This window comes from Cervus elaphus, chromosome X, assembly GCF_910594005.1.
Source record: "Cervus elaphus chromosome X, mCerEla1.1, whole genome shotgun sequence".
Lineage (NCBI taxonomy): Eukaryota > Metazoa > Chordata > Mammalia > Artiodactyla > Cervidae > Cervus > Cervus elaphus.
This window is the reverse complement of record NC_057848.1, coordinates 131,009,456-131,028,632: the sequence shown is the minus strand read 5'-3', so window position 1 is coordinate 131,028,632 and position 19,177 is coordinate 131,009,456. Positions and strand designations below refer to the sequence as shown.

Below are 19,177 nucleotides of genomic sequence, written 5' to 3'. Positions count from 1 at the left end.
ATGAATTGTCCAAGTACACACATGTGCTGACAAAGCAAGAGACTTTATTGGAAAGAGACACCCGGGTGGAGAGCAGTAGGATAAAGGAACCCAGGAGAACCACTCTGCCACGTGGTTCGCAGTCTCAGGTTTTATGGTGATGAGATTAGTTTCTGGGTTGTCTTTGGCCAGTCGTTCTGACTTGGGGTCCTTCTTGGTGTCACATGCATTACTCAGCCAAGATGGATGTGGCAAGAAGAATTCTGGGAGGTTGATAGGACATATGGACTGGCATCTCTTCTCTGCTTTCGACCTTTCCCGAATTCTTCCAGTTAGTGGTAGCTTGTTAGTTCCACATTCCTTACCAGGAGCTCCTGTTGTAAGATAACTCATGCAAGTGGTTACTAACAGGCCTGGCGAGAGTGGGTGGTTTCAGTCAGTGGTTGCTTTAACACTTAGATCTTGTACAGTTGGTAGTCTGTCATATCCCTTGCTTTCACAAGCACAGATTCAACCAGCTTTGATAGAAAATACTCCACACCCTCCCAAACTCCAGAAAGTTCCAAAAAAGCACAAATAGAATTTTCCAGGCCCTGGCAACAATTTACATAGGATTTACATTGTATTTACAACTATTTATAAAACACTTACATTGTATTAGGTATTGTAAATAACCTAGCAATGATTTAAAGTATATGGGAGGAGGTGTGTAGGTTATAAGAAACTTAATTATCCATGGATTTTTGATATGAGGGTATTGGTGGTCCTGGAACCAATTCCTGGAGGACACCTAGGAATGACTGTAATTTACTTCTTTAGGACAATTTCCTTATCTGCTTCAGGCTTTTGTGAGGAACAAATTAACAAGTGTTCAATGTATTGTGAAGCAGGGTCAAAAAGGCAGTCTCTAGCCTTGACAGAAAATCTACAAGACCATAGCTTATCTTCTTTAATATTCCCCCCTCCTGCTCTTCCTCCCCTTTCCTCCCTCCCTCCCTCCTCCAACCCCTGGAAGCGATTCTAGGCTGATTTCTCTCCTGCATTACCAATATCCTCTTCTTTACCCTCAGGGTAAAACTGCTGCTCTGGAAAGAAGATATTCTTGAGCTAGAAATAAACCTAGCTCCAGTGTTTATTTCCTGTGTAGCTTTGGGCAAGTCATATGCTCTGTCTGAGGCCCAGTTTTCTCATCCATAAAATAGAAGTAATACTCAAATTTCAGGGTAGTGCCAGGCCCTTAAGCATTCAGTAATGGTGGATATCATTATAGCTGTGTGCTGTTTCCAACCCAGGCCCTTGGCCAGATTCTCTTCTATGGAGCAGCTTGGAACTGTCTGCACAGAGGAAAAATAAACAGAAGCAGGAACAGTAATGTAAATGGAATCATAACATTATGTAATCTTTTGTGTGAGACTTCTTTTATTCAGTATAATATTTTGAAATTCATCTATGTCTTAGGTACATCAGTAGTAGATATATTTTATTGTATGAATATACCACAGTTTAGCCTTTCTGCTCATACATATCTAAGCTATTTCCAGATTTTTGTCTATTACCAGTACAGGTGTTAATTATATTCTAATATAAGTCTTTGAATGTGTGCTCTTTCTCTTGGGTAAATACCTAGGAGTGGAATTGCTAGGTCATAAGAAAGGTACATTTTTTTTTTCATTTACTTTTGTTAGTTGGAGGCTAGTTACTTTACAATATTGTAGTGGGTTTTGTCATACATTGACATGAATCAGCCATGGATTTACATGTATCCCCCATCCCGATCCCCCCTAGAAAGGTACATTTTTAACTTCACTATTTCCCACTCCTATCAACAATATATGGGAGTTCCAGTTGCTCCACAGCCTCACCAACCAGAAGTGAGTGTTGTAATCCAATCATCATGTAGAAGGAAGGATTTGCTGAAATGAAAACTCTCCTCTTCCTTCTTTATGTCAGCTTCCTCATTAGATTTCTAAGGCCTCATGGGGCTCCCTAAGAACTCTTCAATCTCTTGCAAGTATCAGAAACAAGCAAACTCTACCCAGAGAGGAACTAACCTGAATGAGTTTGGATTTGTTGAAACTAATGCATGTGCACAAAAATTGATCAGCCTCCCAAACATCGTGAGAATTTCTGAGACTTGTTGACTGAAAACAATGCACAACCTACACGTAGAACATTGTGTTTTATTTGGTGGAAGTACTGAGGACTTAACCACAGGAGACAATTTCTCAGATAACTCTGAGGGACTATTCGGAAGAGGTAAGAGCCAAGATACGCAGCAGTTTGCAAAAACAAACCAGGTGGTTGAGCATCAAAAGATTTCTGTTAATTAAAGAAAAAACAAAAGTCTCAAATTACAGAATTTGGTGCTTTTCTGTGTATGGAAAGATGCAAGAGTCTGGGCTCATTGAAATCATTCTTCTGATAAGCATCTAGGGTCAGTATCCTGTTTTTCTCCATCCAGAATCCCCTCAGGGTGCACAGGGATGGTGGGGGTGGGGAGAGCACTGAAGTGACTGATGGCTTGATAGCCACAGCATCCTTTGTTTACTGATATGGCAGGTAACCTCCACAGACTCAAGTTACTTGGTCTATTTTAAATATAATTTCCTGTATAAATATTTAAGTGCTATTCCTTCCAATAATCCAAGATTGACTAGATCTCTGGATAATTAGCTAAACTATCCAAACTTCTCTGTTAACTAAATCTTGCTTGATGAAGCCCTTTTCAGGTTTATTAAATTTATTGCAAGGGAGGAGTAAAACTTTCCATCACCAACAAGCTTAATTTTGGAAAGACCATCCAAGCCTCACAAAATTTTGTAGGAGGAAGGGGCCCTGAGGTTCACCTCACCCAATGGATCTCAAACTCTAGTATGTCTACAAAACAGCTAGAATTGGTGGATTGGTCTGGCTCAGAGACTGACTCTGTAGGTTGGGGGCCCAGGAGTTTTCATTTTCAGCAAGCAAGCATCCACCTGATTCTCATGCCAGTTGTCCGAAGATCTCAGAACACAATTTGGGAAAAACTGATTTGATCTAAACATCTTCCACCCCAGTGAAAAAATAGTTTATGGCAGAACAGTTAAGAGGCACCACAATAAAAAAAAAAAAAAACAAAAACCTGATTTCCTTCATTTTTCTATTCTTATAATCTCTTAGGCCAAGCTGCCTTAGAGAAGAAAAAATTACATTTAAAAGTCTGTTTGTGAAGCTTCTCCCAATTGTAAAGTTTCTCATTCTCAAGTTGTTAAAATTCGCTATTTATTGAATATCATACAGGGTTAATTTCCAAGAGTCAGTGATAGAAGTTCCAGAAATAGGCTCTGGCACTCAGGCCACTGGGACAGCAGGGTCTGGGACCCACACCAGAAGCCTCCTGGAATCTGTCTGGTCCTGCCTCAAGACTGATGCCTTGCATTAACGATCAGACTGCTTTGTCATGTTCTTCATCTCAACAGTGAATTATACTTTAAAATCTTCTTTAAAATTTCTCCTCCAGGAAATACAATGATCTCAAATATGATATAAAGCAAAGGTGAATCTGGTATCTATCTAGGGTAAACTTTTCCTAACACATATTCTTATCCACTGAAAGCTTCCCTCTACAATTAGGTTTCAGCTGAGCAATATATGGCAGGGGAGGGCTCTGCATTTGCCATCCACAATTGCCCAAGGCCTGCTTAACTTAATGCTTCAGTTTTAAAATTATGATTGCTTTTAAATTCATAAGATAGTTACTAAATAGACCAAAGCTCTTTCAGTCATTCTATAGCATTTCTGTAGGAAGAGTTGAAACTTTTTTAACAGCGTTGAATCATATTTGACTTAAAATATTTACCAGAAAGAGCATGTAAATGCCAGTATGTATAGGGGATGTGCTATTGTTTCCTTGTGAAAATTTGGAAGGAGATTCATTCTTGATTGTACCAATGACTGATAGTCTCCAGTAATGTCTGCAGTCACCATGCAGCTGCTCCATTGTGTTAACAATGAAGTTGGCTCCATTCGCTTGCTTTATTCTGCTGCAGAACCTAAAATATATTACATGATTATGCAGGTATCCCTCAAATGAAAGTTCCAAAAGAGTTTGCTGTAAATTTAGATGAAATGAATCTGACTTACCCATTGACTTCTGTTATAGAATCAGAAATACATAGCCCAGGGATGGGAAAATTGGTCCTTGGATGTAATACATTTCTACTTAATAATGCATCAGCCTATAATGAGAGATATTCAAAGAGAAAACAATAACTCTCTAATAAAATATTAACAATAATGCATTTGCACTGAATATGTCACATTATTTTTAAAACCACTGCAAGTAGAACTATAAACACTGCCAAATTCCAGAAGCTTGACTGTCCCCTTCACATGTGGTTTCCAAGATGCAATCAGTTATTAAACTTCCACTGTTTACCAGCCTTGAACTGTGAAATACTTAATAACAAAATTTTATGTCTGAAGTAATTATTTTACCACTTTTGCCCCATTCTGGGATGGAAAGGAATTAGTGTTCTTCTGCCTGGAAGAACAGGAGGTGACTGAGATGCATTCACTCACTCATTCATTCATTCATCTGAGTGCCTACTATGTCTCAAACATTCTGCTGGCAGCTGAGGTTAGAAAAATAAAATATAAAGTTCCTGTTTTGGGGGAGAACAGCAAGAAAGCAGGCAACTGTTCTCCAGAGTTCAGACAGAGTTAAGTACAAGATAGAGTTATCCCAGCCAATTGGAACTGCACTTAATATAGATCTTTGAAAAATGGTGTCACATTTGAATAGTTAATACAAGATCTCAAACTGGTGGCCTTATGGCTCAATCCAGCATGAATGTGAGTTTTATTTGGCCTACTTAGTTTACAAAAGAAAGAGCTAACATTGTAAATTGGAAGATTTCACACGCCAAAAAAAAAAATTCCATTTTCTGGACTGCAGATAGTTCAGTATGGCAGGGGGCGGGGATTGGAAAGTCTACAATGGAAAAGCAAGAGATGACTCAGAAAGAAGTCTAAACCAGTCCTCTCCCAGCACAAAACTGTGTGTGACAGCCTTGAAGAGCTGATTCTACATCAGCCCAAATCTACTTCTTCATTTCAAACACCAAGACAAGCCCTATCGACTTGATTTGAGTTTCAAATAGGATTTCTGGAAAACATACAGGATACCCAGTTAAATTTGAATTCCAGATAAACAATGGATATATTTTGAGTGTAATAGTTAGGACATAATTATACTAAAAAAACTTATTCATAAAAAATTATCTGAAATTCAAGTTTAACTGGATGTCCTCTACTTTTATTTGCTAAATCTGATGACAATTAATCTCTAACTCCTAGCAGGGTGATTATTTCTATTTTTCCTAATTTATTTCTATTTCCTTATTAAAACACAGTTGTCAAATTATTCCTTTACAATAAAGGTGTCCTCTGAGACATCCCAAAATAAACCTTAATGTGCTAATGGAAAATTAACAATTCTCCTTGTATTGATTTGCTTCTCACCATATGCTGCCTTAGCCTTCTTTAGATGTCTTGACTCTCATCCATCTTGCATTCAACTTTGTGACATGTAGAAATTACCAAGGGAGTCTGTAAGCTATTGGTGACCTACATGGAGAAGAAAGAAGTGGACAGGAGAGAACAAGAAATGAAGACACTAAAACAAAAGACCAACTCTCTGAACTAGCCTCACACAGCCAGAGAAAGAATACCAACTCCTGAAGATTTAGGCATCTAAGTAAAAAATTATACCTGTAATTAGCTGATAAATTTGAAGAATTTAATAAGACATTATTTACATATTATTTACCCAAAATATGATTTAAGCTCGAATAATTTTTTCTTACAATTTTTCAAAATCCAATTAATTTAAGAATAGCTCCATATTCCACTATGGGGTTATCTTTAGGATATCTTGTTAAGGAAAAAGCAAGAAGTGATTAAAACAGAGGAATGTTTATTTATAGCTATATGGTTTTATTTTTTAAAAACTATGAAGCATACACCAAAAACTAGTTTTAAGAACTTGTAACCTATAGAGAGAGGAGGGGCAATGATGAAAGCTAGATCTTTCTGAATGTATCTTGTTTCATAGATTAGACTTTGGGAACACAAATTATTTACATTTTTTAAAATTAAATCAAGAAGAAAAAGAGGCACTCCTTAAATATTAAAAAAAAAAAAAAATGAAGCAAATGAACCTGTGTGTGTGTGCTCAGTTGGGTCTGATTCTTTGTGACCTCATGTACTATAGCCTGCCAGGCTCCTCTGTCCATGGAATTTTCCAAGCAAGAATACTGGAATGGGTTGCCAGTTCGTACTCCAGGGGATCTTCCCAACCCAAGGATCGAACCTGCATCTTTTCTGTCTCCTGCATTGGCAGGTGTATTCTTTACCACTGTGCCCCCTGGGAAGCCCTAAATGAACCTGATGAGCCTCAAATTTCTGCCATAATCACTGAAAATTATTTCCAGTGTCTTTAAAACAATATTTTTGAGGTGGGACTTGTGGATTGGCAGAGTAAAGACCTCTATAAATCTATACTTCCAAGGAAGGAAGTATAATTTTTTTTTTAAAAAGCAACAATTGTCAAAAGAAACTTTTTTCAGAACTCTGGAAACTAACCAAAGGCTTACAACAATCTGAAGTGTATTCATTCAAGATAAACTAAACCTCAGTAAATACAGTGAGTTGACAACAATTTAACTTGTCCTGTTTCCATATACCTCATCCCAGCATCTATGGAAAACCCCACCCATCAACAGTAAAATTCATATTCTTCTCAAGTGCACATGGAACTTTCTATAGGGTAGAACTTATGTTAGGCCTTATTATAAGTCTCAGTACATAAAAAGGAGTGAAATCAAGCAAAGCATGTTCTCTAACCACAATGGAATGAAGTTAGAATTCAATAGCAGAAGAAAATTTGGAAATTCACAAATATGTTGTTTATTAACAAATTAAACAATACACTCTTAAATAACCAACGAGTCAAAGAAGAAATCAGAAAAGAAATTAGAAAATACTTTGATTAAAAAATGCTTTGACATGAATGAAAACAAAGACTTTATGTACCAAAAATCACTGGAAGCAGTTAAGCATTGCTTAGGAATAAATCTATAGCAGTAAATAGCCACCTTAGAAAAGAAGAAATATTTCAGATCAATAACTATACCTTCCACCATAAGATACTGAAAAAAGAAGAACAAACTAAACCAAAGCAAGCAGGATGAAAATAGGAAAGGTTGGAGAAGAAATAAATGAAATAGAGAATAGAAAAACACTGGAGAAAAATCAATTATACCAAAAGTTGGTTCTTTGAAAAAATGAGCAAAATTGGTGAACCTTTAACTAGACTGACAGAGAAAAATAAAAATTACTAAAATCAGGAATGAAAGAGGGATCATCACTACCAATCTTATAAAAATAAAATGAATGATAAGAGAATGCTATAATTATATGGCAACAGATTAGATATCTTAGAGGTATTATACAAATTCCTAGAAAAACTCAAACTACCAAGCCTAACATGAGAAGAAACAGAAAATCTGAATAGATCTACAAAAGTGAAGAGACTGAAATTTTAATTTTTAAATTACTCCAAAGAAAAATCCAGAGCCCAGATGGTTGCTCTGATGAATTCTATCAAACTTTTAAAAGAGAATTAATTCCAGTCCTTCACAAACTCTTCCACAAGCTAGAAGAGGAAGGACCCAGCAATTCTGTCCTGAGATATATTCTCAAGAAAATGAAAACATGTCTGCACAAAAACTTGTATAGCGAATGTTCATACCAACATTATTTACAACAATGTTATGAAGAAAGAAAGGTGGAAACATCCCCAAACATTCATCAAATGATGAATAGATAAACAAAATATGGTATATCCATAGAACAGGATCTTATTTGGCCATTAAAAGGGATAACGTATAGAAATTCCCTGGTGGTCCAGTGGTTAGGACTCTGTGCTTCTGCTGCAGGGAGCACAAGTTTGATCCCTGGTTGGGGAGCTAAGATCTCACATGCTGCAATGCAACAAAAAAAAGGAGGGAGATAGAGTACTTTTACATTCTACAACATGGATGAACCTTGAAAACTATACTATACTAAAGAAAACTATGCTATACTAAAGAACTCAGTCACAAAAGACCACATATTTTACAATTTCATTTATATGAAATGTTCACAATAAGCAAATCTATACAAACAGAAATCAAAAATATGGTTGCCTAGGGCTGGTAGCAGGAAGGAGGAGGGTCTGATAATGGGTATAGGGTTTCTTTTGGGGAGGATGATGAATATCTTAAAATTAGACAGTGCTGACTATTATACAATTTTGTGAATATGCCATAATCTTCTGAATTGTACACTTTAAATGGATGAATTATATGTTATGCACAAGATAACAACAGCAAAAAAAAAAAAAAGGCTAGTGGAGGTGACAGAATTTCAACTGAGCTATTTAAAATCCCCAAAAATGATGCTGTTAAAGTGCTGCACTCAATATGTTACCAAATATGGAAAATTCAGCAGTGGCCATAGGACTGGAAAAGGTCAGTTTTCATTCCAATCCCAAAGAAGGGCAATACCAAAGAATGTTCAAGCTACTGCACAATTGTGCTCATTTCACATGCTAGCAAGGTTATGCTCAAAATCCTTCAAGCTAAGCTTCAGCAGTACGTAAGCCGAGAACTTCCAGATGTTCAACTTGGATTTAGAAAAGGCAGAGGAACCAGAGATCAAATTGCCTACGTGCATTGCAAGGAAGCAAGGGAGTTTCAGAAAAACATCTACCCCTGCTTCATTGACTTCACTAAAGCCTTTGACTGTGTGGATCACAACAAACCATGGAAAATTCTTAAAGAGATGGGAGTACTAGACAAGGCTATATAATGTCACCCTGATAATTTAACTTATGTACATAGTGCATCTTGTGTCTCTTTTTATAAGAGCACTAATCCTATTCACCTAATCACCTCCCAAATCATCTCCAAAAACCATCACACTAGAGATCAGGGTTCCAACTTTTGAATTTGGGGATACACAAACATGCAGTCTATAACACAAGGTAATAATTGGTGGGGGAACATTCTTCTTGAAAAAATAATTCTAGACAATAAATGCAAAAGCAATACTAGAATTAAGAAGTTACCATTCTGCAACCACAAATTGATGACCTTCAATAACTGCTAAAGGCATGTAGGTAAAAGATTGGATCAAACTGAACCCTCTGATCCATCTAAATATCACACAAAGTGAAATCCCCGAAGTGATACAATGGGACATACAATAAGACTATCTATGTAGTATTTTTGCCACAAGAACTAAATCTGAATTTAATCAAACTTCCATAGGAATATGTGAAAATATGGTAGAAGATTAAGGCTGGAGGAACACACGAAATGACACCACAAGGATGGAATCAGCCAAATGTGACCATAAGAAATAACTTAGAGCAGTGACCCAGAAAGACAGGTATGTCAATAAAACAAAAGGTGCAGACCAAGTTTGATTATGATTTGAACTATAACATTTTTTTGAAGGACTTCCCTGGTGGGCCAGTGGCTAAGACTTCATACTCCCAATGTAGGCAGCCAGCGTTCCATTCCTGGTCGGGCAACTGGATCTCACATGCCACAACTAAGGGTTCACATGCCACAAATAAAGATCCCACATGCTGAAGCAAAGATCAAAGATCCAGCATGCTACAACTAAGACTCGGTGCAGGCAAATAAAAATAAATACTAAAAAGTTCTTTTTGAAAACTAAAAGTAGAATTGCCATATGATCCAGCAATCCCACTTCTTGGCATATATCCAGAAAAAAACTGTAATTGGAAAACATACATGCACCCCTATGTTTATGGCAACACTATTCACAATAGCCAAGACATTGAAACAACCTAAATACCCATCAACAGATGAAGGGATAAACAAGATGTGGTATGTAAATATTAATATTATGGAATATTAATGTGTGCTCAGTCACTAGTTGTATCTGATTCTTTGCGACCTCATGGACTGTAACTCACAAGGCTCCTCTGTCCATGGAATTTTACAGGCAAAAATACTGGAGTAGGACAGATGAAACAAGAATGGTAAACTGTTGACCATTGTTGAAACTGGATGAAGAGTAGCATTTTTGTGTATGGCTGAAAATTTCCATAATATAACTTTTTTAATGCAAAAAAACCAAACCTTTCAGTCATTATGCAGAACAGATGTTAAAAAAATGGTTACATTTTAAAAAAAAAGTCTACTATGAATTCTGTAACCATTGTCTCCTCTGTTGCCTTAAGTAACTAGAGAGAAAAACCTGACCAAGGGTGATCTCTCCATGAGTCTTGTTCTCAGATCACTCATAATGTGGAGTAAGGAAAGAATTCTTGAACCAGGTACCCAAAACATCAAATATAAAAAAAAATACTTTATAAATTACCAAACTGATTACTCATTGAAAGGACTTATGCTGAAGCTGAAGCTCTAATACTTTGGCCATCTGATGAGAAGAGCTGACTCATTGGAAAAGACCCTGATGCTGGGAAAGATTGAGGGCAGGAGGAGAAGGGGACGACAGAGGTTGGATGGCATCACCGACTCAATGGACATGGGTTTGGGTGGACTCCAGGAGTTGGTGATGATGGACAGGGAGGCCTGGTGTGCTGCAGTTCATGGGGTCGCAAAGAGTCGGACATGACTGAGCGACTGAACTGAACTGAACTGAACTGAGAGTGTATTTAAAGTGAGACTACTTGCCATAATTGTATATTTTTCCCCAGCCACACCCAGCTATGAGGGCAGGCGTAGAGTAGGCAAAGAGTTAGGTTTACCGAGAGTGGGTTTTTGTCCCCTCAAGTACCAGAGAGGACCATGAGCCAGGGATTCCTCTTTTCAATGCATGAGAGTGACTGGAAGGCAACAGATTTTAATTGTTCAGGTTGCAAAGAAACCGGAGTTGTGAGGGCAGAGGAAGAGGCAAAAATGCTCTGTAAGCAGCAAGGAAAGGTGAAGAGAACACCTTGAAACCCAGTGGTGTGAGGAGTAAGGAAGAGGAAGCGCTCACACCCCTTTCCCTAAAGGGCTGCAGAGGAAGCAGTGTGCTACAGTTAGAGCAGGAAAGGGAAGTGCACATTTAGAGAAGAGGTTGAGGTTTTAGAATGTTTACCTGATAACTGACCATGAGTCCTGAGAGCAGAGTGGAAGGTGTATTATTAGTCAGGGTTTGCCAGACAAACAGAACCAATAGGTTATATATAGATATATAGAAAGAGATGTATTATGAAGGGTGCATGCTCAGTCCCTCAGTTGTGTCTGACTCTTTGTGACCCCATGGACCATAGCTTGCCATGGAAGCCATAGCCAGGCTCCTCTGTCCATGGAATTCTCCAGGCAAGAATACTGGAGTGAGTTGCCATTTCCTTCTCCAGGGGATCTTCCTGACCCAGGAATCGAACTGAGGTCTCCCCCACTGCAGGCAGATTCTTTTCCACTGTATGAGAAGTCTCACAATCTGCCATCTGCAAGGAGAGCTGGTGATGTAATTCCATTCCAAACCTGAAGGCTTAAGAACCAGGCAAGTCGCTGGTGTAAGCCCCAGTCTGAATACAAAGGCCAGAGATGTCCGCAGGCAGAAGAAGATGGAAGTCCTAGCTCAATCAGTGGGACAAATTCCCCCTTCCTCCACCATTTTGATCTATTCAGGCCGTCAACTGATAGGGATGATGATGCCCACTGGCCTTGGCAAGGGCAATCTGCTATACTCAGTCTACAGATTCAAATGCTATCTCTTTGAAAGACACCCTTACAGACACACCCAGAAATAATGTTTTAAAAGCTACCTGGGCTCCTCTTAGCCCAGTCACATTGACACATAAAAATAACCGTCACAAAGGCCTTGGGGTTGGCATGCAGCAGGAGAGCAAGTCATACTAGGGGATATACACAGGCATTTTAGTGAAAATAAACATTTATTGGTAACTGAGATACACAAGGATGTGACTCGTCTTGACGATCTCTGAGTAGAAGGTGGGTGATCAAAAGGAGTTATCCCTTCCTCCTTGGCATCAGTCTGATGTAGGGTGATGTAGGGTGATAAAAGCACAAATGAGGTCCATGGCAAAGATGAATAACAGAGTTCCTGTAATGTTAGACCCAGAATGATAGTAAAACAGAGAAAAGTTAATTGTGACTCTGATCTTTCTGGTATGAGTAACTAAAGTCATGGGGCTATTTTAACCAAAAGTAAAAAATTCAGTAGCTACAGCAGGTTTGAAAAAGATAATATTAGGTTGGTGAAATGAAGAATAATTACTGTAGTATTAAATTAACTCAAGAACATAAGATGGTTTCAAACAGTAAAAATGTTTTGATTAAGACTTTCTATGCAGTTGTCTTTTTTTTCTGAAGAATATCTTCTTTATTTTTGGCTGTGTCACACAGCATGGAGGATCTTATTTCCCACACCAGGGATTGAACTCGAGGCCCCTGCATTGGAAGTGTGGTATCTTATCCTCTGGACCAGTGGAAGTCCACTGGGGAATAACTTTTAAGTTTTGATCCTTTCTAGAAAGGACTAGGGAAGTAAGTATTAAAATATTACAGTTCAGTTCAGTTCAGTCACTCTGTCGTGTCCGACTCTTTGTGACCCCATGAATAGCAGCACGCCAGGCCTCCCTGTCCATCACCAACTCCCGGAGTCTACCCAAACCCACGTCCATCGAGTCGGTGATGCCATCCAGCCACCTCATCCTCTGTCATCCCCTTCTTCTCCTGCACCCAATCCTTCCCAGCATTAGGGTCTTTTCCAATGAGTCAGCTCTTCACATGAGGTGGCCAAAGTATTGGAGTTTCAGCTTCAACATCAGTCCTTCCAATGAACACCCAGGACTGATCTTTAGGATGAACTGGTTGGATCTCCTTGCAGTCCAAGGGACTCTCAAGAGTCTTCTCCAACATCACAGTTCAAAAGCATCAATTTTTCGGCGCTCAGCTTTCTTCACAGTCCAACTCTCACATCCACACATGACTACTGGTAAAACCATAGCCTTGACTAGACGGACCTTTCTTGGCAAAGTAATGTCTCTGCTTTTAAATATGCTATCCAGGTTGGTCATAACTTTCCTTCCAAGGAGTAAGTGTCTTTTAATTTCATGGCTGCAATCACCATCTGCAGGGATTTTGGAGCCCAAAAAACAGTCTGACACTGTTTTCACTGTTTCCCCATCTATTTGCCATGAAGTGATGCTTTTAGAAAAGGCAGAGGAACCAGAGATCAAATTGCCAATATCCGCTGGATCATCGAAAAAGCAAGAGAGTTCCAGAAAAACATCTATTTCTGCTTTATTGACTATGCCAAAGCCTTCGACTGTGTGGATCACAATAAACTGCGGAAAATTCTGAAAGAGATGGGAATACCAGACCATCTGACCTGTCTCTTGAGAAACCTGTATGCAGGTCAGGAAGCAACAGTTAGAACTGGACATGGAACAACAGACTGGTTCCAAATAGGAAAAGGAGTACGTCAAGGCTGTATATTGTCACCCTGCTTATTTAACTTATATGCAGAGTACATCATGAGAAACGCTGGGCTGGAGGAAGCACAAGCTGGAATCAAGATTGCCGGGAGAAATATCAATAACCTTAGATATGCAGACGACACCATCCTTATGGCAGAAAGTGAAGAGGAATTAAAAAGCCTCTTGATGAAAGTGAAGGAGGAGAGTGAAAAAGTTGGCTTAAAGCTTAACATTCAGAAAATATTACAAATCAATACCAAAACAGTTCAATGTTCTCAGTGTTTATAGGTGTCGGCCTGTGACATTCCAATTTGTCTATTACAAATAGCCCAAGGCAAATGCAAATAAAAAATGTAACACAATACTTCGACCCCCACTCTAGAAGAAAGACAAAATGAAAAAAGATAATACCAAGTGCTAGCAAGTATATGGAGCATGTGGCTCTCCCATACACCGCTGGCATGCATTTGTACCACAACTTCGGATTAACCATTTGGGAGTGTTTACTAAGAAATGAACATACCCATGAGAGTGTCTCTACTCCTACATACAATACCCACAGATACGTTCATTGTAGGGCTTTCTATAGAAATCTCCAACTGAAAACAATCCAAATGTCCATCAGTGGTGGGTTGGATAAATATATCCATTTAATTAGTTCATACAATGGAGTTGTTGTTTAGTCGTGTCTAACTCTTGGGATTGTCTGTCCATAGGATTTCCCCGGCATGAATACTGGAGTGGGCTGCCATTTCCTTCTCCAGATGATCTTCCCCATCCAGGGATCAAATTGTCTCCTGCATCTTCTGCATTGCAGGCAGATTCTTTACCACTGAGCCACCTGGGAAGTCCATAAAATGGAGCACTATAGAGCAATAAGAATGATGAACTACAACTACATGTGTGTAATAGCACAATTGAACTTCACAAGCATAACATTGAGCAAAAGAAGCCAGACCACAAAAAACAATACAAATACTACTTGTTTCCATTTCTATAAAGCAGGAGTCATCAAATTATAGCCCATGGCCTGGACACATGTTTTTGTAATTAAAGTTTTATTGGGACAAGGTCACACTCATTTGTTTGTGTACTGTCATCAGCTGTTTTAGTGCTACAATTGCAAAGTTGAGCAGTTGTGACAGACCATCTGGCCTGCAAGCCTAAAATAATTATTACCTGGCTCTTTAAGAAAAATGATATAAAGTTCAAAAACAGGCAAAATTAATCTATGGTGTTAGAAATCAGGACCAGAAATCTGTAAATATTATGATGAGTTTGTCCTCTTCTCAAAACTGCTGAAGAAAATTTCACCTAGACTAGAGATGTGGCAACTATTACAAATAAGAATTTCTAGTTTTTATTCATTAGTATTGTCTATATCATTATGCTTTATGAAGAGGAAACCTGTCTTAAAAGGATTGACGTAAAGGTGAAACATTAGTTCAGAAAATATTGTCTCTAATTCAACCAAGGACAGTTTTCATACACACACACACCCCCCACAGGTGACATTTGCCAGTGTCTGGAGATATGGGTTGTCACAAGTTGACATAGAGAGTGCTACTGGTAACTAGTAGGTAGAGGCCAGGGATGCTGCTAAATATTCTGCAATGCACAGGACAGCACCTCCACCCCCCAATAATTACCAAGCCCTAAACATCGGTAGGGTTCAGATTGAGAAATTCTGGTTTGATGAATGTCAAAATAAATTTAGTGCCTTCAGAAATGCCTGATATAAAATGACAATAATAGCAATAATAAGACTAAAGTAGGGGACTTCCCTGCAGTCCAGTGGTTAAGAGTCCACTTGCAAATGCATGGGTCGAGGGTTCGATCCCTGGTCTGGGAACTAAGATCCCACATGCCATGGAGCAACTAAGCCCACATGCCACAGCTTGAGAGTCCTTGATCCAAGAAAGATCCTAAAACTCGATGCTACTAAATAAATAAATTTCAAAAAAATATTTTAAAAAAAGACTAAAGCAGTACCGTCCAATAAATGTTCTGCAATGATGGAATCTTTCTGTATCTGTGAAGCCATTAGCTATATTGGGTATTGGGTTTCCCCGGTGGCTCAGATGGTAAAGAATCTGCCTGCAATGCTGGAGACCTGGGTTCAATCCTTGGGTTGGGAAGATCCCCTGGAAGAGGAAATGATAACCCTCTCCAGTATTCTTGCCTGAAGAATCCCCATGGACAGAGGAGCCAGGTAGGCTACAGTCTATGAGGTCACAAAGAATCAGACACAACTGAGTAACTAAGCACATATTGGGTATTTTTTTTTCCTTTGGTATTTATTTATTTATTTATTTTTACCATTTATTTTTATTAGTTGGAGGCTAATTACTTTACATTATTGCAGTGGTTTTTGCCATACATTGACATGAATCAGCCATGGATTTACATGTATTCCCCCATCCCGATCCCCACTCCCGCCTCCCTTCCCACCCCATATTGGGTATTGAGCTCTTGAAATATGGCTAGTACAACTTAGGAACTGAATGTCTAGTTTATTTAATTTTAACAAATTTAAATTAAATAAGGTTAGTGACTATCATATTGGACAGTACAGTACTAGAACAATGATTCAAAGATGGACTCCTTATATGAGTCCTTGAAGTCAGTTACCAAATATGCGACTTTGGCAAGTTCTCTATGCCTTCATTTTCTCATTTGTAAAAGGGAGCTTAGAGTAGAATCAAGGTCAAAGGATTATTGTGACTATTAAGTGAGTCAGTGTGTGTAAAGCACTTAGAACAGAACCTGGCATATAACATGCTATGTAAGCATGAGCTATATAAATATTATTGCCACTGTTATTATTATTATAATATATCATGCAAACCTTCTCTTTCCCAAACCCTCAGTCACTCTCCATTCCCCAAAGGAAGAAGTCTGATTTTCTTATCATGCTACACAACACGTTTAAAAAGTTTATCCTTTCCTAGCTCTTCAATATTATTTACCGATTTCTTGACTCTAGTTCAAATTATTTATAGACCCAAAGAAATTTTGCTTTGAAGAACACCCGTACTGTTTTTGTGTGTTTTTAATTGTAAAATACTTCAAACATTAAAAATATAGAGACTAATATATTAAATATCTATATATTCATCTGTCATTTTGCCTTATGTACTTCAGATTATTTTTTAACTTTTTGAGCACCTTAAAATGTTTTTATTATGGAAAATTTGAACATACACAAAAGTAGGTAGAATAGTATAGTGAATGTCCCTCACCCAGCTTCAGTAATTATTAACATTTTGCCAATATTGCTGTTCCAGATCTTTTAAGAAAATTAAACTTGACAAATGCAGTTAAAACTAAGATTTTAATCATGAATTAGTTATATAATTTTTAGAATGTCCTTTCTGCATCTATTAAACTATTATATATGTATGTAATATATGTATTTCTCTTTTAGTCTGTTATTGTGGTACATCACTTTGGATTTTCTGATGATGTCTTCTTTGCATTCCTATGGTAAATCCTACTTAGTCATGAAATTACTGTTTTCATATATTGTTGGATTTCTTGTGACTAGTATTTTATTTAGGATACTAACATCACTGTTCATAAATCAAACTTGTTTATACTTTTCTTTTCTCTTCAATCTTTGTCCTATTTGGGTATTAATGTTATACTATTCTCATACAATGAGTTGAATATTGGAAAGAATATATATATATATATATATATATATATATAGTCTTTATTTCTTTAAGCACAAGCATTTACATTAAACACCAGATCAAGCTTGTTAATTGTGTCCTAAACATTTCTGAGTTCTATATTTAACCTCTAGATTCTAAATATTAGCTCTTATATTCTTACTTTTTGGGGTTTGTGCAATTTATCAATATAAATCATAAGAAAGACTTTCATTAAATTCTCACAATATAATTGTTAATTACAAATTTCTCCTTGTAGATCCATCAGTTTGAAATTGTTATTAATTGAATAAAAGTTCAAGAAATTGTTCCATCACCTTATTTTAAAATTTCTTATGTTTCTCACTTAGCTGTGAATTTTATAAACTGTATGTAGCTGGATTTTGCTTTATTTACTCAATGTGACAGTCTCTGCCATTTGTTGAGCTTATCTGTAAACATTTCTGATGATTACTGATATATAAGGATCCATTTTATCTTCTTAACATTTTTCTGTTTTTCTTTTTTCTCTTTTCTTTTCCTGCCTCTGCTAGCTTGAGAATTACAGACTGTATTTCCATGATTTTAGTGGTTACCCTTAATGTTTACATCCATACTTAAGCATAAATTTTTCTAACACTATCTAAAGTTAATCAGTATATTTCCCTTCCTGAATATAGCATAAATTTTAATATGCTTTAACTTTCTATTGAATAACTTCTCCTTCTGTAGTACTTATATTGTTAACTGGAGTTTTTTTACTTTTTTAAATCAAAAAATTGGTTTCCTTTTAAGATAATCATCAGCAGGTAATTAAATTACTGACATATTTTGTCAATTTCTGTTCTCACTGCTACTTCTTATAGCTCACGCCTTCCCTCTGGGCTTACTTTTGTTCTTGTTGAAGAACATTCTCTAATAATTCGTATAGTGTCTGTACAGGATAAATTCTTTCAGCATGTAGGTATGAAGAGGTCCTTGTTTTGCTCCCAGTTTTTTAAAATGATATTTTAACACGAAATAGATGCTCAAATGGCAGTTGTTTCCTGTCAATACCCTGAAAATATTACTCCATTATCTATTGATGTCTTGAGGAATCTGCTATTTAGACTAATTGTTGTACCTTTGAAAGTAATTTTTTACTCTCTGCAATAACCTTTTATGTTTTCTATCATTGATGCTTTGCAATTTTGCTTTCAGTGTATCTAAGCTATAGATTCTTTTATCTTGTTTGGTATTCAGCACTTTTGATCTAAAGACTTATGTCCTCAATTTTAGAAAATTATCATCTTTCATATCTTGAAATAATGCTTCTCTTCCATTTCCCCAATTCTCCTTCTTTAGAATTCCTGTTTTCAACCCTCTGTATCTCTTAACTACCCTTTCATGCCTTTTTTTTTGGCCACACTGTGGGGCGTGCGGAACTTCCCCAACCAAGGATCCTACCCGTGCCCCCTGCAGTGGAAGCATGGAGTCTTAACCACCGGATGGCCAGGGAAGTTCCCTTTCATGTTATTTTTAATCTTTTTTTCTCTTTGTGCTCTGTTTTATGGGAGTTCATTGGAACTACCTTTCAATTCACAAAAGTGTTCCTTTAACTGTGTCTGGTCTAGAGTTTATCCCATCTACTGTGTCTTAATTTTTCAATTATATTTTTAATTTAAAAATGCATAATTGATTTTTCTATATCTACTTATTCTTATTTCTCTTCTGCTTCTTTTTATTCATAATTCCATGCATTTGTGAATGAATAGAAACTATTTTTTCATTATCTTCTTTGAACATCCTTTAAAATCTTTGACAGTTTCATAAGTTATTATCACCTGCAATAAATTTATTATGTTTGTATTTCTTGGCCTTAGATTTTCAGAAGTGGTTTTGGCTGGTAGGGTTCTTTGAATGGCCAGTGGGTGGGTACCCTTCCTCCTCTGTCTTATTCCTATCCCCTCTAGAATTTCTGATGTCATCTTCACTCCATTCCCAGGGAGTTGAATACAAAATCAGGTTTTATGGTGGCATTTCCAAGGTCGTG

General features: G+C 37.3%; 1 long non-coding RNA gene across 1 annotated transcript; it reads right to left on the bottom strand.

The window, feature by feature from the left end:
- Positions 1–1,186: 1,186 nt before the first annotated feature.
- LOC122690189 lies at positions 1,187–4,180 on the bottom strand. The gene is made up of 3 exons (XR_006340006.1): positions 4,102–4,180; positions 3,818–4,010; positions 1,187–1,313 (listed from the first exon to the last, which is right to left on the bottom strand). It is a non-coding gene; the product is annotated as an uncharacterized LOC122690189 (long non-coding RNA).
- Positions 4,181–19,177: the final 14,997 nt, after the last annotated feature.